Raw genomic sequence first — 24,355 nt, 5'->3', positions numbered from 1 at the left:
ATTGGAGATCTCTGAACCTCACCAAACTAGTTTTTAATGTCAAACATCTGAATGGGTGCATGTTTGACCATGTAATTGTCCAGTTAGACATGAGACAATGGCCATTAATTATGGTGACTAATACAAGGGCATAGCTAGGAGCTTCTCTTCAAGAGAGCTATGCTACATATGTGGCAAAAATGAAAGGGAAACACAGAAGTCTGTCTTGGGCAAACGCAGATGCTGCCGTCATTACACCAGCCTCCTGTAATAACTCCCCACTCCAATTTCAAAGATGTAAAGACCATTGCTAGTTTCAATGTGCTCAGAATCATCAATGAGCCAAGTACCACTAACACCCTTTATGGCTTGGTACCAAGAGAAATGTGCTATAGTTAATATGTAAATTCTTACTATTGAAAAACTTTTTCAAGTCAAAACTACAGCTGGAGACATTCACACTGATATAGATAAACTTTGATAAATAAAGCTCCTTATTTATCCAAATACAAACCAAGCACACAGTGACAACAGCGAAAACAAATAAGACCATCCATCTCTTCTGCATTGCTGGTGAACTTGCTAAGATCTTTATAGCATCTAGTCCAGAATTGCTATGGAGTCCCTCTGTGAAGGGATTTACTTCTAAAGCATCACCATTCATTCTACCCTTATTTATTCCTATCTAATTATTCTACTTCTTCTTGATATCTGTTAAAAATAGGCTTGTTTTGGTAGCAATGTCACAAAAAATACTATATTTTGTTTTCCTCATAGTCTAAATGGGTTGCATAAAAATAACTTCATATAGAGGAAAATAGAGACTCATTTTCTCTTTGAATTAGCCAGAGTCATTTTTTGTTTATGGCTAGTACTAAGAATGCTGAGAAGTACAAAGTTTTATGGTTAGATATCCATGAAAAAATGTAATGCATTTTCCCCACAGAAATACACTATGCCCCAAATCCAGGCATAGTGTCAACATTTAATATAAATGCATATTAGAATTAACAAAAAAATACAATAACATTTCCTAAAAGTTTCTCTTAATCACCCCTACAGTGATGTGTTTGGGGAATGGCACACAATATCTTTTCCAGGCTACATTGGGCCATCCACCTCCATGTGGTTTTCCAAAACCAACTTTCTAGAGACTTTTTTTTCTTTTTACGTTGAGAAGTTCTCCTACACACTGCCTCAAGTAACCACTATCCACTAAACATTTTTAATTTCCTTTACATTAATTGGTAAGTTAAAAATATGGGGATGGCATTTTTTTCTGAATTATCTTTAAGTTAATAGAGCTATTATGTATCAAATAAACTTCACTGAGACTTGAAAATTAATTAAATGCCTCTTTAAAAACTAGTTTTTCCCAAATTCATTGATCATGTTTTTCCAAATCCTTTTGAATTTAATTTAGTTGTCAAGATATACCTGCACCTCTAAGTAATTCACATTCTTGAATATAGTGGTATATACTCAAACATCAATGTTTGCAAGGATGTAAGGCATCTTTGAATTAAAAACAATATCCCATTGGGCAGATGAGTGTGTGTATCCATTTTTCTAAACTGGAAGTGTCTTCTAATCTGAGAATAAACTATCTTGCTGTAAGCCATCTAGGGCATTTTGAACACTGCAGAATTTAAGTAAACCATGTTTTGTGATAATTCACACACACCTTAATTTCTATGATTTCTTCTGCCTTACAACAATGCACAATTAACATGGACTTGACATTCTGAGATAATTCTACTAATAAGTAATTTAATCAAGTCCTTCAAATAACTGACTTTTCTTGATAAGCATAATTACAGTAGAGCACAGCCCAGTTGTTTGGGTTCTTGCAAATATTAGGTGTAACTATTGCTCTAGCATAGTTTATATCCCATTACATTAATAAAGGACAAAAATGACTCTCAGCTAAAATTTTGTAGGCATTGCAAAATCTTAAGAACTGGGAGGCTTAATCAGCTGGAGAAGTAAAACAGAACTTTTCTCATTCTGGCCTGCCACCCCTATCTCTTGGTTAGTTAGCATGCACTAAATGTGTAGCTCAATTTGAAGTAGTTACCAATTTCTGTCTTACAGAGCATTATAGTGGAGCAACACTTTAAATAAGCTGAATGTAGTCCCATTGTATCTGGCTACTCTTGGCAGACTTGTATGATTGACTCATAAAATAATGTCATGTTCGCAAATTTCCTCACCTATGAAACCAATCTAGGGAATTCCAAGTTCAGCATAACCTATTCTGTGAATGGATGATCCTTTCTTTTCAACTGATGTATTCCCAGTTCTATCAGATTATACAATGCAACGCACATGTACTCATTTTATGTAAGAGCTCAATAAAGCAGGCGTACAAGGCATTTGTAGGATTTCTTTACCTAGTTAGTTGGGTATAACCTAAGCCCACAGTTACTCCATTATCTCTAAAATATTTATTTTTTCAAAATGTTGTCAAAATTTGAAATCCTGTACCTGCAGATAATATCCCATTTGTATTTTTCTCTCCTTTGCTAATACTAATTCTTCATTTTATCTACACAAATATATTCTCCCACTATTAAAATAAAATATAATAAAAAACAAAATGAGAACAAAACTTGCTAGGTATCCTTCAAAATTCAGCAATTTCCAAGATTCCCTTTTGCTCTTATGAATTATACAGGACTGGCCATCTTCCATAATTTTCTTCTTGACACATTCCGTTCCCAGAAAGAAGAGGTACCAGTCGTGTTAGGTCCCAGAGGTGTATAGGACAAGGAAACTCAGAGTTGCAGTTTCTTAGTTTTCGCAAACCACCAAAAGAATCCAATACATTAATCACTACTAAGATACATTTAGGGGCCCAAGTTCTTCAAGGATTTACACACAAAAAATGATTCATACTTCTTTTGTTACCTAAACTTAAAGTTATTAAAAAAAAACCTCATGCTTTCTGCTAAGGTCACATTGAAGGTTGGTGTGATGATAGGTTCTCTCTATTTATAAAATTTATCTTTGCAAAAAAGGAAAAGGACTCATGGGCACAGCCAACAGTGTGGTGAGAGCATGGGGTAGAGGTGTGGGTGGAGTGGGAAGAGGCATAAGGGGGATAAATGGTCATGGAGAAAAATACAATAAAAGGAAATAGGTGCAAAATTTACCTTTGGATTGCAAAGTCCTGGTCAGGGTAAGAACCAGGGAAATTCAGTAGGAGTCACACCACATGATTACAAGCGAGAGGGAGGGATGTTGGTGATTGCAGAAAATGTTACTGGAATGGAAAAACAAAAGCTCGTCTTTGTTTATAGGTATGTCAGTATTTTGCTCTTACTAAAAGGTAAAAAAATACCCAACAACTAAAGTTCAGTTTTTTTCAGGTGAGTGAATTTTTCCATTTTCTTTGACCATGTCTAGCTTATTTATTATATTGTGTTTTTATTTCTATCCTGCTGTGTGGCAGGACTCAAAACTAATAGACTTTCTCAAATGTATTTTTTCTGACTAGAGAGGAGACATAACATTTTAGTTTACACAGGAATTCAGTACTATGAGATTTGAAAACAATAAAAATGTGAATATAGGCAGTTTTCTGAATGGAAGATATTGAATTCAGTTATTGGGTTTTATGCAAGTTAAGTATGAAGTCATAACCAACTAACAGAGTTCTTAAGTGACATGAAGTTAATAAGCAATTATAGGATATACAAGATCATAATTAGTCATGTTTTTAATTAAACTATTTAATTTCTCCCAAGAATTATTTTATTACATATGTATTATTTTCTAAGCCATTTCAATTTCTTATGAGTGTTTGTAGTTTGACACTCAAATTCTTTCTTTTCTGAGATTAAACTCAACACAGTTTTCTTGGTAGACAAACAGGAGGCTCAAACATAATAGCTTAGTTTTATTAAACAAATAAAAATATAATCACTTTAATATATATTTTAGGCTAAAAAATGTAAATGTGTAAATAAGATAATTATTCATATGCATTTCCATCCATTTGTTTTTTATCATCATAGATGCATATGTACACATTGAGTTTTATTTGAAAATTTCCTATGTGTTTCTATGATAATAATATATTTATGTTCATTAATCATTAAAGACATTATTATTGTGGGAATAAGAAGAACTGGAACTCAAAATCAAATGCATGTATCCTATTAGATAAAATTGTTTTCCATGGGAATATGGGTTAACAATTCTGAAATCACTACACATATGTTCTAGAATTAACAATTAAATAAATGAATGACAGTTAGGGGGGACCAGGATTTTCACTATTGAAGTGGGAGGTTATAGATAAGCTAAATTTATCCATGTGTTGAAGGCCTAGAGTTAGAGACGTCGATATGAAGTCATGTTAGCTTAATACAGACATAGATCATTATGCATAGAATTATGTGCATATACATTGTGTACATGGATTAGAACACACTCATATACCTTCTCACTCCTTGCTCTCTCACTTAAGAAGCCCTAGAAGCAAAGATAGTCCAGCACCAATGAGCAAATCTAGGGTCCAAATCTCAGTTTCTAATACTATTCTTGGATGCCTTCTATAATCTACTACCATCAAAAATAGGAACCGAAACAAATTAGCATTAAATTTACTAATTTGAATGCAAGTTATATGTCAGGGTTATGTTGTGTTTGTTTGTTTGAGTATTGGGTGCAATTAAAACAAATAGCCAAGATTGAGCTCTGTATTAATGCAATATAAAACAGAGTCAGTGGGTATGGGGCAAACAAGGCAGGAAGAATGAATCTTCTTTAAAAATATACAAACTCATGAAGTCATCAGCACACTTAGGGCTTGGGGTTTCCACAGGGTGGAAGTAAGGTTTTAATTAAATTATATTTGGATCTAAGTAGATTGACTTCTAGTGTATCAATTACCAAGAAAACAAAAAAGTACTATATAATGATAACAGCACGTAATGAAAAGTCAAAGTAATTAAAATAGAATGTTTAGTGAAATAAGCCAGGCAGTAAAAGGCAAATAGCATATGATCTCATGTAAAAATGGAACCTAATCAACAAAACAAACAAGGGAGCAAAATAGAACCAGACATGGAAATACAGAACAAACTAACAGTGACCAGAGGGGAGGGGGCTAATGAGGGAAAGAAGGGGAATGGTCAAGTCAAGGAAATGTATAAAGGAGCCATGGACAAAGACAACACAGGCGAGGATTGAAAGTGGAAGGTGGGGCGTGGGTAGGGCATGGGAGAGTAATGGGGGAAAAACAGGGACAACCGTATTTGAACAACAACCAAAAAAAGTTATGTTTTAATAAGAGGAAACAATAGAGTTATTTAAACCAACCCTTTATTATAATGATGAGAGGCCAAAGTTCCTTCTGGAAGTAAACTTAAGGTAGCCTATAAAGGATGACTACAAATTAACCATAGTAATAAAAATAGAAATAATTTTGGAAATGAGGGAAACTCATGTTGACAAGAACTGGAGATGTGAAAACGTATGTTACATATAAAACTGCAAAGCACTCCCATTGCCAAACTGTGCCAGTGTTGTATGCCCAACCCTCTTTGCCAGTGTGGCCCTAAAAGCTTGGTGGTTCAAGGCTGTCAGCCTGGCAGATCCAGGGCGATCTCCAGCTCTGGGGAGAGAAGCTTTTGGAGAAGGCAGAATGCCCACTGCTACTTTCAGTTGCCTCCTTGCTCATCTTCCCCTTGACCTCTTTGGACATGTCTGTCTCTCCAGGGTTGGATGTTCAAAGCCTCGTCCTGTGTTACTTTGATGCTCATGTCTATTGCTCTTTGAATCAAGTCCGGAGGAAGACTTAACTGTTTCAGATTTCTGGAAATTAGTAATTGCATATGGAAAGTAGCACCACTTCAGAGTTATAAGTGCCCACTCCTGGATTTTCAATCCAAGTTTTGACTTAAGCACTGGCAACCCAGGAGGGCTGGGACAAGGGGAAGCAAAGACCTCTTTGCTACTGCTGTTCTCTCCCACTTACTGGACCTCAAAGGAGGCTAGATCACCCCCAGTAAATGTTAGCTGACCTAAATTAATGGACCATACTTGAAAGTTCTTAGCCCCTCCCCAACAGAGCCTCCAACCATTCCCCTTTCTTCCTTTGACCCAAAACCACAAAGCCCTGGCCCAAGAGCCTTGTGGGCACGCCCAGCCTTTTTGGGAGAAGTAGGAATGCATCTGTTTAAATTGAAAGAAAAAAATATTTAAACCTTTTGTAAGAAAATAAAAATTTGTTTTTGTATTTAAACTAAATTGCCTTTTAAAGGCCTTCAGGCTTGGCTCATGGAAGTGGTTGAGCAGACATGCCATGGACTAGGGCCAGACCACGTGTGGGTCAGTGCATTGAGTGCGGGCCTGCGGGCCAAAGGGTCCCCAGTCAGGGCACGGGCCTGGGTTGCAGGCCAGGTCCCCAGTGGGAGGTCACATGAGAGGCAACCACACAATCATGTTCTCTCCCTCTCTTGCCTCCCTCCTTCTCCCTCTCTAAAAATAAAGAAATGAATCTTTAACAATAAATAAATAAATGCTTTGACTAGGAATTAGCTGTATAGTTAGTTATGTTACACCTGCAGGCACAAGAGGCTTAGATGGAGCCTTAGGCAGCTTTCCTGAAAGACTAGAGCTCCTTCCAGACTTACGGAAAACACAATTCTAATTTCATAAGTAATGTGGCATAGAAGTAAATAGCCCTCCCCCTCTTCTGAGACAGACGTTGAATATGTTTGGGGCTGGAGACTGCTCCTCCCCACCCCCAAGAAGAGCTCTGTTAATGTTAAACTGTCTGTGGAGCTGAAGAGGTGGCCTGAATCTCACATCCAAAATACCTGTTAGGAGTGGAGGGGTAAGGGTGGGCATGGGTGTACAGATCAAGCTTCTACCTCTACCTAAAGTAAGGTAGACGCTCCCAGTTTTAGTACTCAGAGCTAGTTCTCCTCAGCTCTGCAGGCCTGTGAGTTAGACCAGGAACCCTGGAAGAGGGTGTCCAGGGACCACCTGAGTGTGAATACGTTATTGTGTATGTGGACATGTGCACATCCTGGACACGAACAGGAGGTCGGGGCTTTCCATTGCAAATAAAGTCTTAATTCCTATGAGTCTCATTGGAGTTTTTAGTATGACCGTGAGGTTTTTCTCTGGGATTAGGTCAGTAACAATAAAAAAAAAAAAAACTTTTATATACAGCAAAAAATAATAATGCACATTGTCAAGAATGCACACTGTCTAACTCAACAGTCAGACAAAATCCAGATGTAATTTAAAATAACTAGGCCTAGTGTGTTAAAAGTTCCAGTTGAGAAAATGCAAAACTTGAAGAAAAGATAAAATATTTCAGGATAAACACGAACTATAAAGAAAAGACATCGAAATGCTCAGGAAAAGAAAGGAAAAGCCTCGTCACTGCGTCAGTGTTCTATTGCTACCTCACAAATTAGCTCACATTCGCTGATTTAAAACAGCAGCCATGCATTCGCTCTTGATTCCCAGGAGTCAGGCGCCCACACAGTATCGGTGGGTCACCCCCTCAGGGCTTCACAGTCTGTAATCACGATGTGAGCTGGGCTGCATTCTCATCAGAGGATCTGCTGGGGGAAGATGTTCTCCCAAGATAATGTTGGCTGTGGGCAGAATACATTTAGTTATAGCTGTAGAACCCGGCGACTTGCTTCCTTTGGGTCAACTGGAAAAAACTCTCCTCCCCTCAGGGAAAGGCTGATTTCTCATTTAAAGGCTTTCTCCTGATTAATCGAGGCTCACCTATCATACTCTCCCTTTTGACTAACACGGTAACAACTCATTTCAGATCCTAATTATGTCTGCCCAAACCCTTGACCATTCCCTATAAAATGTTGGCTAGAAAGTGTCCTGCCTGTGCTCAATGGAAGGGAGTTATAGAAGGACGTGACTCAGTAGGGTTTCCCTTATGGTATTTCGAAGATAATGAGTGATCCTAAATCCAGTGTTTCTTTATGCCCCTCCCACATGTAAGACAGCTCACTGCCTCCTAACGTCTCCCAAAGTCTCATTCCATCACAGCATCCACTCTAAGTTCAAAAATCTCAGGTCCAGGTTCAGATGAGACTCCTAAATGCAATTTATTAAGTACGACTCTTGGGACACTCTCTTACCAACTTTTGCCTCATGAAATGAAAGTTATGTAGTTCTAACATACCCAGCAAATGGTGGTGGGACAGGAGCAGAGCAATTGCTATATGCCTTTTGATTCAAAATACAAGAAAAAGATGATAAAGTCATTGGTCCAAGGCAGTTCTGAAATTCTGCCAGGCAAATTCTAGCCAGGTCGTAATTTAGTTTCAAGGCCTGGTGATAAATCCTGTAGTATTCTGTTCTGTGCCCTGGTCTGTTGGTTTAGAGTCCTGAGTCATCCTTTTTTCTTTTCTTTTTTTTTTTTTTTAATCATTGAAGATATCACATGCTTATCCCTGAATAGTTTTCTCACACTATATTTTGGCCAGCAGAATGTTAAAGATCTAACAGCCTCCTTTCATTTTGTATTCTTTCTGATATTAAAGCTTTCTTTTTTTTTTTATTTATTGTTATTCAATTACAGTTGTATGCCTTTTCTCCCCATCCCTCCACCCCACCCCAGGTGAACCCACCTCCCTCCCCCCTCTCCACCCTCCCCCTTGGTTTTGTCCATGTGTCCTTTATAGTAGTTCCTGTAATCCCCTCTACCCACTGTCCCCGCCCCCATCCCACCCCCCCGCCCCCGCCCTGGCTATTGTTAGATTGTTCTTAACTTCAATGTCTCTGGTTATATTTTGTTTGCTTTTTTCTTCTATTGCTTATGTTCCAGTTAAAGGTGAGATCATATGGTATTTGTCCCTCACTTCCTGGCTTATTTCACTTAGCATAATGCTCTCCAGTTTCATCCATGCTGTTGCAAAGGGTATAAGATCCTTCTTTCTCTCTGCAGCGTAGAATTCCATTGTGTAAATATACCATAGTTTTTGGATCCACTCATTTGCTGATGGGCACTTCGGTTGCTTCCAGTACTTGGCTATTGTAAATTGTGCTGCTATGAACATTGGGGTGCACAGATTCTTTTGGATTGGTGTTTCAGTGTTCTTAGGGTATAATCCCAGCAGCGGAATTGCTGGGTCAAAGGGCAGTTCCATTTTTAGTTTTCTGAGGAAATTCCATATTATTTTCCACAGTGGCCTCACCAGTCTGCATTCCCACCAACAGTGCACGAGGGTTCCCTTTTCTCCACATCCTCTCCAACATTTATTTGTGGATTTGTTTATGTTGGCCATTCTGACTGGTGTGAGATGATACCTCATTGTGGTTTTAATTTGCATCTCTCTGATGGCTAGTGATGCTGAGCATCTTTTCATATGTCTCTGGGCCCTCTGTATGTCTTCCTTGGAGAAGTGTCTGTTCAAGTCCTTTGCCCATTTTTTAATTGGGTTGTTTGTCTTCCTGGAGTGGAGTCGTGTGAGTTCTTTATATATTTTGGAGTATTAAAGCTTTCTTGAGAACTTACCATATTTTGCCCTTACCTTCACTGTATTCTGGATGGGGAGTTATTGCTTAATATGTAAGGCATTTCAATTTTGCAAGATGAAAAAGGTTGTGAGGTTGGACGGTGGTGATGGCTGCACAACAACATGAATGTATTTAATATCCCCAAACTGTACACTTAAAATGGTTAAAATGGTAAGTTTTATATCTATTTTAATACAATTTAAAAATCCCTAAAAAATAAAAGAAAAACAGTGTTTATTTGAAGATTATACTGATGGAAGCATATTGTTAAATTCTTCCATCAAGAAGATTCACTCTAGAATTTTATATTCATTTTGCAAGTTCTTAGGTTTGAGGGGATTATCCTAAAAGCAATTAACAGACAAATTTACAGAAGAAGAAGTGAATAAAAGTCCAGTTATTAGCTTTAGCTTTTTAATGCATAATGCTTGCACATGATGCTTCAAGGAGTATTTTTCCAAATTTCATATTCTTTAACTTAGGCTTCATATGCTATCTTTATAACCTAATGGAGATATTCAATATATAACAAATCTGACTCTCCATTTTTCCAGATCATGTAGATTAAGTGTGAATGTGGAAGTTGATAATGGGAAATCACACTGACAGCAATGAAAAGTAATAGTGGGCAGACTAATAGCAGAGAGAGAAAATGACAACTAACCTCAGAAACTTGAAACTAAGAAGTAGAGAAAAGTTAGCATAATGAGCTTTCTATATACTTACTTGTGTTCTGAGGATGTATTATATCAGAAAAAGGATGTAAAAATTGACATTCTCAATGGTTACATAAAATTATTAAGATAACTAGATCTATTTTTAATATTTTTCTTATAGCAGCAGGGAATTTTGCACTTGCCTATTTTTCACACTGGGTCAGTTATTGCAAATGACCACTTGTAATAAAAAATGTAAAAGGTCACTGCATGAAAGGACATTATTCATTGATACTATACATTCCAGTAAATAGTAATAGAAGATTGTTCATTCAATAGGGTTCCATTTTTTTTTCTTTCATTCCTATAAACAAAGCTCATCAATTTATTAGGGCTATTTAGACAAGTTTTCTAATACAAGGGGTTTAAAACAGAGGTAGTTCCCTAATTTTGTATTTATTATTTCTATAATTAGACAAAAAGAGGGTTGATAAATTTGCAAATGTAAGAGATAATATGTTTTAATTATCACAGTCATAAATTTTCTAAAAATGAATTGTGGTTTTATAAATGTTATTAGTTAGTATTTTAAAAAATGAACAATACAAAAATATCTATAATGAGCAAGTAAAATGTAATTGAAAACATATTTTTCAGCCAACTCCACAAATGGTGTTATTCCAAAACTTGTATAAATAGGAATCTTTAATACCTAAATTTATAGTTGGTTTTATCATTATTTACTCTTTCCATGTCAAATTTATTGCAAGTTTCAAATGAGTATTAGTACATGTTTTTGAGCAGATACACAGATCATTTTATTATTTTTAAAGAAATATTCAATTCACATGTCAGATGAGAAATGCTGACCAGCTACCAAAACAAAAATATAAATCAGAATTTTAGCTTTCAATAGATTATAATCGTGAGGCTTGATTATTTCTTTCTTAAACATATATAAACTTGTCAGCCTATAGTAAAGGATATTTATACCTCAGGCACTTCTCCATTTAAAATATCGTTTTAAACACAATATATGGTAGGAAGTTCTCTCCCACATTATTTATGAAGTAGCACATTTAAAACCAATATAACTGCATTACTCTTAGAATAGCTATTAGTAGCTGGTAAGAGCGAATCTTCTCTGTAAAAACAAAGGTGGTGAGACATGTAAGATCATAGTATGAGAGGTGAAATTATCAGCAACTAGCACACGAGTCCTGAGTTGGTCGTGCCCTAAGGGCAAACTGAAACCATTTTATTTCCTGGGTAGACACTGTAAAAAATATTCATAAGACTCCATTCATTGCTAATAATAGTAACAAACTATGCATACACTAACAACTACTTCTATTCTAAAAGTGATATGACTGAAACAAACATACAGGGTCCGTGGCTTGGAATGCTAGAATATGGAGCCAGAAATATAGCAAATATTGAGTTTTCCTTTAAATTTTCTCCATGCTGCTATTAGAATGAAATGCTAAACATGATTAGCTTATGCAAATGCATAAGGTAGAATTAAAATGCATTGTTACAGTTCTTACATCCACTAAAAGTTTTCTAGAAGACATGAGATGATACAAAGCTTTTTTTTAGATTTTTAAAATATTTTTAACAATTATATTTCTATCAAGTTAAATCTCCTGAAAGTCTACATTTGGTTTAGTAATCTTCAGTATTCTATAGCAATCTATTGGCATGTGATATGCTTTTGAACTAGTGGAATACGTTATAAAGCAATCTATTTTATATATGCACTGCAGAAATAAAACTGAAGAGAATTTTTATTAAGTTATTTATTACTTTTATAACATGACCAAGGTATTACATTTTTTATAATAATTCAATGCTAGGAAACACTTTGTCTGTACAGGAAAACAAAACAAATAGTAAAAAACAGCTAAAATATTAAAACTTGTTTATTTATAACACAAGAACTAAAGATCTTTTCAAGTGTTTTTTTAATGTATTGGCTTTCAGAAAGCTGACACAAAATAAGATTGCTAGCTTGATTAACTTTGCCAAATTTCTACCTGCAAAATAAATTTTTATATAATTATTATGCTGTATTTTATATTTATTAAACATACACACACATTTGTATCTTTTATGTTACTTCACCTAATGTTTCATATGGCAGTGAAATTTATTTATAAAGATATAATCTATATTTCAATGTAAGTATGGGCATTTTTGCCAAACCACAAAACATTTATTAGCTATTAAAGCCATATTTTATAATCTTGGATTTTTACATTGCCTTGATAGCTTATAGAATGATCCATAAGAATTCTCTAATAGGCTTCTTTTTTTACCTCTTGGCTAGTCCAACTTTATTTTAATATTTTCTTGTTTCTACAAATATAATTTGAAGATCTTTACTGTATATTGAGATTTTAAGAATGTACTTATTCATTAATGTATTTGAGAAATGTTTTAATTTTTTTCAGTATTATAGTTTAGCTCATATCTCCCATGATACATAAAAATGTGCATGTCTTTAACGCTCAAGAAGTTTTGCTTTGTGTTTATTTAAATAAGTTAGAAGCAAATTCATTTACTTTTACTATTGACGTACAAGACAACCACCCAAACTTGTGCACATGCACACACACAAAGCTTAGTTTTCAGAAAATAGTGCAGTTATTTATATCTTAAATACAACCACACCTACCCTCAACAAATTTATTCTATAGCTAAATTTTTTTAAATTTAGTCATGTGACTGAAACCTCTTAAATTGTCATTTTGGTAGAAAACAGTCGATATAAGAAATTTCAGTTGACTCAATCTAATCCAAAATTGTGCACAGATATATTTTGTCAGTTCTGAGGTTGCTTCTTGCTGTTAAAGGTTGCATACTTAGGAAATTATATACAAATTTCTAATTAATCTAAAATATTAAAGAGCTCAACTGTAATTAAGGAAGAAAACACTTAAATAAGTAATCTTAAATAATGCCTTTATCCACTTGAGATTCCTCTGTTCATATCCCTCCTGTGACCATTGAAATCATACTTCTCTTTGGGTTAACTCTGTGTGTTTGAGGATATTTTCAACACAGCACAGCACTAAATTATTGTAGCAAAAAGGTTATCATTATGGTGGGTTTCTGACACAATACAATTATAATTAAGTCCTAAATTGAAATTAGTCAAAGAAATTAAAGCCTAACATTTCATTTGTAGCAATCATTTCCATACCTCCCAGGAAATTCATATAAATCATGAAGTACCATATCCAAAATTACATTACTTTCTTCAAGATACACCAGTAAATTTTGAAGAGGACAATGAAAAAAATTAGTCAGTGCTAGAATTCACCCATTCACAAGTGTTGTTATCACCATGGCAGTTATTGGTCTCTCTGTTATAAACAGGAGACAGTTGTATGTCCATAATTTTAAGAGAACTAAACAAAGAGATTTCTGGGTTTTGTTTAGCTCCCATAACTCAAGTGGTCAGGGTGGATTACTCTAATTGCATGAGAAAAATCTATTACTATTTGACTCTGTGACCTATAAATTTGCTTCATATCTGGAGTCTACACTGTGAGCCCCCAAATGCTAAAACACTTTCTCTTATGCTGGCAAGAATTTCTGGTTTCAGAATCTCATACTGTCATTATACATGTTCCTTATAACTAAGTGGGGCAGACTGTAAATGTTTTGGGAAACTATAAAAATCATGATAGATCTTTTTTTTTCCTGCTTGTATTATTTTGGAAAAACCACAGTCTCCTATTTCATAATTGTGGCTCTAGTTGAATTAACACATGATAAATATTCAACAAATATGTAAATAAGATTCAGTAGTATTATGACCATGCTTTTATAATTATTGTTAAAAATAGACAATTAACATATTTCCAATTATATATATGCATGTGTATACATGTATATATATATAATATGCTATATATATGTGTGTATATATATATAATCTGCAAAATGTATATGAAAAATTGCTGTTTTTGCATCAGATTTCTCCAGCTGGGATTTTGGAAAACCTCATTTATTTTGGTTAAATGGGATCAAGGCAGTACTTTTGCTCTGCAATTTGGAAAATGTGCCCCTTTCTCTTTAGGAAAGCGATCCTCCAAAATGAAATATTTAACAGAGTAAAATCACCCTAAATTAAGGCTTTTGCTTTGATGCAATTTTAATTTCTTCCCATCTCACACCCAGCTGATTCTAATCGGGAACAGTATTGATGAGTGGAGGAAGCATTTTTCTCAGTCTGTTGAGATCTTGCTTCCAGGCATGTTCTCTTTTTGGCTCAAATAAATTATTTTAAGAAAATATTTATAAGTGGACAATTTTTAGTTGCTCTTTAGTCTCTGTTGTCTTCTATAGGGCACTTTCAAGAGTGAAGAGTGTCGGCCATGACCTGAGAATCAGGTGAGAAACTCCTGGTGCACCCAACATTTTGCTTGACGTCATTGTGTTCCTTCTCTTGTGTCATGGTGAGAAGTGCCATTATTGACATGTAACAGCTACATGAGTCTAGTTTAAATCATTCCTGTCTTCCTTACAGCCTTATCTTCAGCTGTTATAACTCCAAATTACAGAAATTTGGAGTTGCCTGGGGTTATACTTTTGTTCTATGAGAGTAAAAGAGGACTAGGTGGTTCCAGCAAGGCTTAACTCAGGGCGTATTTTCTGACCCGCACATCAAGCAGAGTTACAGAACCAAAGAACCTGAATTTCACAGAGGCCAAAATGAACAAGCGTATTGGCCTGGATGGAAGACAACGGTACCCTGGAGGACTTGAAGGAGTCCTGCTTCTGGACACGCACATGGGACTCACATGTGAGGTCAAGATTGCAGATGCACAGGTGGCACTCACAGGACATTGTTTTCCTTTTCTTTCTTTTTTAAATTTCCAGTCATACTTCAAAATATACTATGACTTTTATCAATCTAATTTGAAATAATTCCAAATGTAAGTGCAAATGGTATTTGGTTAATTAACTACATGGTTCACTAGTGTTATCACTTATTATAATTGTTGAAACAGTAAGATAAAATTAGTGGAAAGAATCATAATGAAAATAGCAAACACGATGCTTCTTATGTGGTAGTCACTATGCTATTTTATATTCATTTCAATTTTTAAAATTCTAACAGCAATTATTTTTGTAGACAGAGAAGATATTACTTAGTGAGTTCAATACCTAGTAAGTGGTGGAACTGTGTTCATATTCAAGTTTGTAGCACTTGGAAGCACAAATTTTCCACAAACACACTGTAGTTCTTTAAATAATATGTTTTATTTCAATTAAAATACACATTCTGATATAACAATGGTTGGCCTTTGCAATGCAAACTAACTTGAGAAATAGTCTATTAAGGTCTTAAAATTAGTTTCAATCTTTGTTCTATTTATGAATTTCTCTATTACCAGGTTGTTTTTTTAAATTGTGTTCATGTTCCTAATTGAACATTTTAAGTAGTTTTGTAGATATATTCAATCTTAGTGCTTTGCTTTGTTTTTATTTTCTTATTTTAAATTCCTTTAAATGTTTATACTATCAAACTAACTAGCTTAATATCAAAATTTAGCCACCTACTAGTGGATTTTGCAGCTATTCCCAGACTTTCTGTACATCTTCTTAGAAACACTGAGAGATCAGTGTATCTGTTTAGGAGTTGTCATCATCTTATCTTCTAACAGTTTCAATTTAATAATTATTTGTTCTTTATGGCACAGAACTTTGGATCCTTTCTTCTTTCCTTAAAATAATGTCAGTTTCTACCAAAACCATTTTTTTGCAAGGCCTTTGTCCAGTGTGTCTAAAATCCAATGAGTAGAGAATGGATTCAAGCCAGTCAGTGCCAAAATTCCTGGCTTGGTTGTCTGTATTGGAAATTCTAATTCTTAAAATAATTTGTTTAGCCTTATTTCTGCCTTTCCAGGGAATCTCTGGAGCTGACAAAGTATGACTCTTATTATAGGTATATTGTTCCCTTTGTCACTTTTTCCAGAGGAAAAGTTGCTTTAAATCCCCTTTTAGGTGTAAGATTACAATTAAAGAGTCAAATGTCAACAGCAGGATTCCGAAGGAAATAACACAACTGAGCTCTCAAACTGTTCACAGGCAAAGTGCAGAAAACAGGGACTCTATGATGATTTTATGGCGTATCATCTGAGCTTGATAGTCTTATGTTTAGGCATGGCCCTTAGGGATAAAACTAACCCAAAGAAGGTAAGTCTGTCTTCACGAACCACACTCAATACTCAAACAGCCACATTTCAGCACTGTCACTCTGTCACCAACTTCTGATACTCTAAAGATTATTCACGTGAAAATTAGGGCCCTTTTCCTTTCTCATGTATGTGAACTGACTTCAAAGGATACGCTGTTCAAGGGGATTATTTTGCTTTGCTTCAAATTATTCGAAAGGCTTTTGGTATTATTCTTTTAAATTAAGGTAAAATTGATATATTAGTTTCAGGTAATGACATAGTAATTTGATATTTGGATACACTGTGAAGTAATGACAATAAATCTAGCTACCACCCTTCACCACCATACAAAGTTACAACTTGTTTTGATCCTAGGATGAGAACTTTTAAAATCTATTCTGACTCCTTTCAAATATGCAATACAGTATCATTATCTATGGTTGCCAGGGTCGACATTACATCCCCATGACTGATTTATTTTATACAGTTACGTACCACATAACAATGTTTCAGTCAAAGAGGAACCACATACATAACGGTGGACTCATGAGATCGTCGTGGAGCTGAAAAAGCATCACTCCTATTGGCTGTGATGCTGTAGCCTGCCTGACGTCGTACTGCAGTGCATCACTCACGCGTTTGTGGCGACGTTGGTGGAAGCAAACCTACTCCACTACCAACTGCATAAGAATATAGTGTGTACAATTATGTACAGTGTAGAATACTTGATAATAAACAACTATTTTACTGTTTATGTACTTAACATGTTATACTTTTCATCATTATTTTAGAGTTTACACTTTCACTTATTTAAAAATTAAACCATTTTCTGTAAAACAGTATGTCGTGTGACACTGGCAACAGCCTCACACATTGCGTGTTTACTGCCTCTCTCGACTCCATGGCTTTGTCCTGCTTGATTCAATCTCTTGTTTTGTACAGTAACATGCTGTACAGCTTGTAACCTGGGAGCATAGGCTGCGCCAAATAGCCTAACTGTGCAGTGGGCTGTACCATCTAGGTTTGCATAATAAGTGCAGTGCATGATGTTGGCGCAATGATAAAATCACCTTACAGCCCATTCCTCAGAATGTATTCCTGTGGTTCAGCAGCGCAGGACATATCTGAAAGTTTGCACCCCTTGCTCCCCTTCAGCAGTTCAGCTCACCCCCAACCTTCTTCCCCTCCGGGAACCACCAACCTGTTCTCTGTATCCATGAGTTTTGTTTGTGTTGTTTGTTTGTTTGTTATTATGTCCTGGACCACATTAACAAGAAACTCGGGGTGTGGTATAAGCCAGAAATAAGTGAATTTACTTAGTGGGCAAAGTGGTCATTATATAATATCAGCAAGCAGCAAAGCAGTCACTTTTTTTCTTACATATTACATTTATGATACACATACAATTATAAATGTGCTCAATATTAAATACAGAGTAAAAAACAAAGTTTTAAAATCGTATCTCAAAGTGTTTGAACTATTTGAGCATTCATAGCTTTAATGGAATACACTGTTTGTTTCATGAAGTGAATGAAAAAAACTTCCAGCTCTGTAATTATGGTAGATATACTGTTTAAAATGATCTGGCGGCATTTTAACTATTTCTCCAAGAAACACAGGAAAGGAAGAAACATGTTTATAAAAATATCATTTTTAATTAAATGATCCACTTTTCCCCACTTTCCATCATTTACTGCTGAGACTATAGATCTTATCTGTGTAATGTTATCACCCCCACCATATTTATCTCTTCATGAAATGTATAAAATGTTACAAGTAGTCCATGTATTGTAAATACAAACTCTGCTTCCAAACCGGAATTGTTTCCAAAGCGGTGGATCATTCTGCAGCTGCACTGTGTCATCATCTCATTAGTCTGACATTTTAAGTTTTACACGGACAGATTATAAAATATGCTGATATCATAGACTGCTTCGTAACTTCTTTGTACTTCTTGCAGCTTATAACATTTTTTTTGCTTCTGCCCGTATCCCAAATTATAATATGTTTAAAAATAAACTATACCCTCCCTTGAAAATTTGTTTAGAAACAAGTCAGATTGTAAATTGAATGTATTCAAATAAACAGATTTAAACATATATCCAGTTATTCATTAAAAAATAAGACCCTTAATTTTAGTTTGACAACTTTGTATGATAAACTTACTTCCTATGTGTTCAATTTCCAATCAATTTCATTAAAATACTTGATACAATCAGTCACACTAACACATGAGCAAAAGAAATACCACACCTAGATGCCTTACATGTTTGTGGAAGGTTTTCGTATTTGGCTATACAAAGTGTTAAATATTGGTAATATTGGCATTTCTCTATAAAACTAGTTTTTCTTAGGGAATTTGAAAGTTAAAATATCAATTAATTAAGGGACACCTTTGCAAGTGCCAAGTCAGACAGGTTTGATAGTAGTGAGGACAAAATTTGTCTCCAGCTAAACAAAGTTGGGAGTCTTGTTGCAGGTAGATAAAGAAGCTATTACACTCTGCAGATAGCTGCTTTGCTTGAATGAGTTTGCGCTTCGTTTATCATAACAATGGGTGATAAGGCTAATAAAAAGTTGTGCACTGCTAATGGTGGTGATAAGAAAAGACAGGACATTATTCTTGAGTAAACCTAGAGAGCATCAAATTCTGGAGTGGCCCTTGTGATTGGGTAAGCTGTCCACTTTAAGCACAATGAAAGGAAAAAGAAAAACAAACCTTTAATATAAGATATGCTTATAGAAAATGTCTTGAGATTCTGAAAATCTCTAGTTTCTTATTCACTTTTCTACATAGAACCATTATTTTGAAAATATGGTTTTGACAATTCAAGTTTTTGCTGTGAACATGCCAGCAAACATTCATTGAGCACCTTCAGTTAATGTGTAAATATGAAAAACAACATAGAAGGATAGACGTTAGATATTATAGAGCAAGTGTTACTTGAAGGATATTCTAGCAATATAAAGTGCTGGTTGAGTGCAAAGAACCACATCTTCAAAAAGGAGCTGATATTTGAAGATTGAGTAGGCTCACTAGATAAACAAGATAAGACTATTCCAGTAGAGGAAACAAACACAAAGGCAGGGGTGGAAAAAGAATGGTGTCTGAATGAATTTGCAAGCTATTAAGTGTGCATAAGAAAAAGGTTGAATACATTGTTGGCAGGAATGCAGACTGGTGCAGCCACTGTGGAAAACTATGGAATTTCCTCAAAAAACTAAAAATGGAACTGCCTTTTGACCCAGCAATTCCACTGCTGGCATTACACCATAGGGACCCTGAAATACCAAATCAAAAGAACCTATGCACCCCAATGTTTGTAGCAGCACAATTTATAATAGTCAAGTGCTGGAAGCAACCTAAGTGCCCATCAGTAAATGAGTGGATCAAAAAACTATGGTACATTTACACAATGGAATACTGTGCAGCAGAAAGAAAGAAGGAGCTCCTACCCTTTGTGACAGCATAGATGGAACTGGAGAGTATTATGCTAAGTGAAATAAGTCAGGTGGTGAAAGACAAATACCATATGATCTCACCTGTAAGTGGAACCTAATCAACAGAAAAACAAGCAAGCCAAACATAACCAGAGGCATTGAAATAAAGAACAAACTGACAGTAACTAGAGAGGAGGGGGAGAGGGATAATGGGGGAAAGTAGGGGAAGTTCCATGGAGGAACATGTAATAAGGACCCATGGACAAAGCCAAAGGGGGAAGGATGGAGGGTGGGAGTTTGGGGTGGGTGGGGTGGAGGAAAGTAGTGGTGGGAAAATGGAGACAACTGTTCTTGAACAACAATAAAAAAATACACAAAAAAGAAAAAGGTTGAAACCGAGATCTAAAATGGTACCTCTTTGACAGATCACATTAAACTCTAGTGGATGGTGTGGAATTAGGTCTTCATCCCAGAATTTGATGTCCTGTAGACAAAAGACCACCTGCATCAGAACTTCCTACAGGAATTCCTACATTTTCAGAAGCCAAGGTGTGCCAGAATTTTACTACATCATAATCCCTCTGGGTGTGGTACAAGAAATTGGTACTTGCATAAACCCCTTGATCTTATTATGCCCAATGAAATCTGAGCTCCGTTTTTTGTTGGTGAAATGTAATGTGAAATGTGCATACTCCATACATTGCCCACGATGATACAATGGTGAGTTAGAAGAATATACTACAAATTTGTTTTAGTTTATGAGGAGAGAAGAGTGAGGGCAAGAGCAAGACTAGAAATGATTTATTGATGAGTCTAATGTACAGGTGATTACAGTATCCTTCACCTGGCCTACATATCACATTGCAGTGTCTAAGATTTCTTCAGACAAGAGATTACCCTTCCACATCCATCCACTTTCAGGTTGTTAGATTATGTTGTAATTTAGGTATGCTGGGTTAACTTGTTTTGCCTATTTTTAAAATCTCAGTTTATGGAACTTGCACTTAAGCCTTGAAATCATATGTTTGTGAACTGTTTTATGAAAACCATTGGAATAAGTATCAAAATGACTTTAGTACTCCTTCAAATTGCTAAAACAAGTAATTTGAAGAAAGTCCATATGTTTATGCTATTTTGTGTGTGTATATATATATGTATAGATATAAATTAAAATATTGGAGCTACATCCTACTATTACTGGGGGTTGACAGAGCTTTCTTTCTGTAAAGGAAATGCAGTAGTCAAAAAAAATGACAGCATACAAAATAACCTTCAAGTTAGATTATTCAAAAATATAAATTATTATCTTGCTTAAGAATTTTAATATATCCCATTGTCTGTGACAGTGACCTTCAATTTTTTTAATCACAGAACTCATCATGAATAATTTTGAGCACTAACCCAGCGACTGATTGTCTGCACTTAATTCTATACTGTTTCATCCTCCATGGTTCTATTATAAATGTAACAAAATATTTCAAAAACAGAAATTAACTCAAGAAATAAAGGTAAAAAGATAAATATTTAAAGACATACTGATAGTACAAATTCTTTACATTTATGTTAAGTATTAAACAGACCTTGCATATGAAAGATCAGGGCAAAGGATGGCATACAGGAAGCACTTAATAAAGGTTACATCACATCGTCATTGCTGCCATTGGTGTGAAGTTCTTCCTGGCTCGAATGTCCATGCATTACAGTGGCATGACCCAGCAGATTTTATTTTCACTCTCAACAATTCTTTTTTCTTTTTTTTTAAATTTTATTGTTGTTTAAGTACAGTTTTCTGCCTTTTAGCCTGGGCTTCTGATTTTGTGTCCAAGTAACTGTTATCACCAAATAATTTTATACTTGAAATAGTATACTTAATGTAGAGGATAACTTTATTCTAAATGAATATATTTAATGTAAGTCAATGATACAGATGTATAACTATAAGATTGCTTTAGATATTCTTGCTTTATTTTATATCCATATACTTTGTATCCAGATGCAGTTTTCCATACCTCAGCCCTTCATTTTAAAATACCAAAGAAAGTTCTGATTCTGTCAGGCTCACTACACAAGAAATCAGGGCTTAAAGCCACAAATAGTTTAAGCTGCACTTGTCATTTTTCTTGTATTTAATTAAAAGAAAGTAAGCTGTGTTTGCTTCTTTCCCTGAGGTTGCATTTAATGCCACTGATATTAAACAAGTTTTTCTTTCAAAAATGCAGATACAGCTTTCTTTTTCTTCTTTGATAATATTTCAGCATGTCTTTAAAAATAATAAAAAATAATGGTAAGACATGTTTAGACGTGTCTGTCTAACATACTGGGTAGGAGTAAAGTATAATTAATATGTTTTTGCATTTAACTTATAAATTTGTGTAGATATTATGTGGTAACATATCAGCATCTTATTGTTATTTATATTGCATAGTTATATAAATGCATATAAACATATATTCAGATACTGAGTTTCCACACTCTTCATTTAATTTTAAGAGGAGCAATCAACAAATGAAAAGTATGTAGTACAATTCATTCAGAATCCCCTATTTCTGAGATAGTTCTGGCTAACATTTTTAAATTTCTATTTTACATTACACATTTCATTTCTTATAAAATAATACACATGATGATAGTTATATGTAAATTTTATACCATATATATTATTTTAAAATCATATTTAGCTTATGCCAAAGTGTAATTGAAACTTCCCTATTAACAATAATTTAGAAGCATATTTGATATTCTGTTACACGTGTGTTTGGCTCAGAAAAAGCACTTGGACTCATCCATTAGTCCTATCTCCTTTCTACACCATGGCCAATCTATTAGCAAATTGTGTTTGGGTATTCTTTCAAAATATATTCAGAATCGGAACATCTCAACCTTGTTTACTGTAAATAAAATAACATCTTATATTAGACAAGGTAGATCCTCACTCAAAACCCAGTGGTTTCACATTGCATGGATGCTGTACAACTACGTACAAACCAATAGAAAATGACTATAAGTAGCATCGAAGTATTTGTCATTAATTCAGCACACTTGCAAAGTTATTATAGGCATATCATAAGAAACTAAAAAATTCAAATTAATTATCTAAGTAAAAATATCAAAAATATTATTTGAAAGGATGTTAGAAATAAGTATATAACAGCATATGAAGAATGTCTAAGCCAATATAAAAATCTAATAATGAATGCAAGAATTTTACCTCAAATCCTACCTAAAATAAAATTTTGTGATAAAATAGATTTCTAGTTAAAAATAGTGAAGTAAGAAAATTGTTCTCCACAAAGATGAAAAAAATAAAATCACAAAGAAAAATTGTGGTCTGATATATGAGGAAAATGTTTAAATACAGTTTTGAAAACTAAGGTATAGTCTCAACCCTGAGGCAAATTAACAAGAGACATAGTGAGTGAATATTCCAGAAAGTGAAATATTAATAAAATTGTTAATTGAGGTGTTTCATGATCAACTTTCTTTAAACTAGTTTTCAAGAATAAGTACTGATAGAAACATAATTAGTATCGGTCCTATTATATATTGTATAAAATAGGGAATACAGAATACTAAGTAAAGTATGGCTCAGTACAACTGACTTCACACAGGTCTCCACAGGATCACAAGTTCAGAATATAATGTAGGGGAGATAAAACACAGAAGTGGAAGCTATATTAGAACTAACAGAACTAGAATAAACACATTATAAAACCCATAGAAGACACAGAAGACAGGTTTGTGGAAATCACATAGAAGAAAAATGAGAAGAACAGAATTATACAACTGATTGTGGAAGAGATGAGAAATAAGAAGACAGACTATTCTGGGTATGAGTAATTTATGTTGCTAAAATAACAGAGATGACCTTTGAAATTGAAGAATACCCTGAAAGAAACAGGAAGCCAACTTGAAAGGAAGCAATGAAACTGCTCATGGGAAGGAGAATATTATTCTAAGAGGACTACTTCAACCAAAAACATTGGAAGTGAATTCATGAACTCAAGTGTACGTATATTGTCTATTATATGAACATCAAGCATAAAGAGGGAGGCATCCCCTAAACTGTAGTATGCAGCCTTCGTTGTTAGTCACTGATAGAGACCCAATATCTGCGAGTTCAAGAATTCATGCTCCAGCTCCTACGACCAATGTGGACACTATAACAGCCACTCTGTCTGAACCCCTGTTTTGTCATTTTTAAATGCATTTCACAAAATAATTTAAAGGCACCTTCTGGGCAGTACATTAGATAATGTGTGTAGGGACTTAAAATTCCTGGCAGATGTTAAATATTCTCTAATTCAGCGAGTTTCAACCAGTGGGCCACCAGAATTTTTTAAAACATGCAATCCCTGACTGTGTAGTCTGGGACATAGACCTCTTCTCCTTTAAATTTTCAAATTAAAAAAAAAAAAAATGACAACAGCCAACACAACAATAGCAGCCCCATGTGAATAAATCAAAACAATATCTATTTTATCGTTATACTGGCTAAAATATAATAGTGTTTGTTGTGCCACAGAATTTTAGTAATTAGTTTATGTGTGCCATGAGATGAAAAGGTTGAAAATTGCT

This window comes from Desmodus rotundus, chromosome 13, assembly GCF_022682495.2.
Source record: "Desmodus rotundus isolate HL8 chromosome 13, HLdesRot8A.1, whole genome shotgun sequence".
In the NCBI taxonomy this organism is placed as follows: Eukaryota; Metazoa; Chordata; class Mammalia; order Chiroptera; family Phyllostomidae; genus Desmodus; species Desmodus rotundus.
This window is presented reverse-complemented; position numbering follows the sequence as displayed.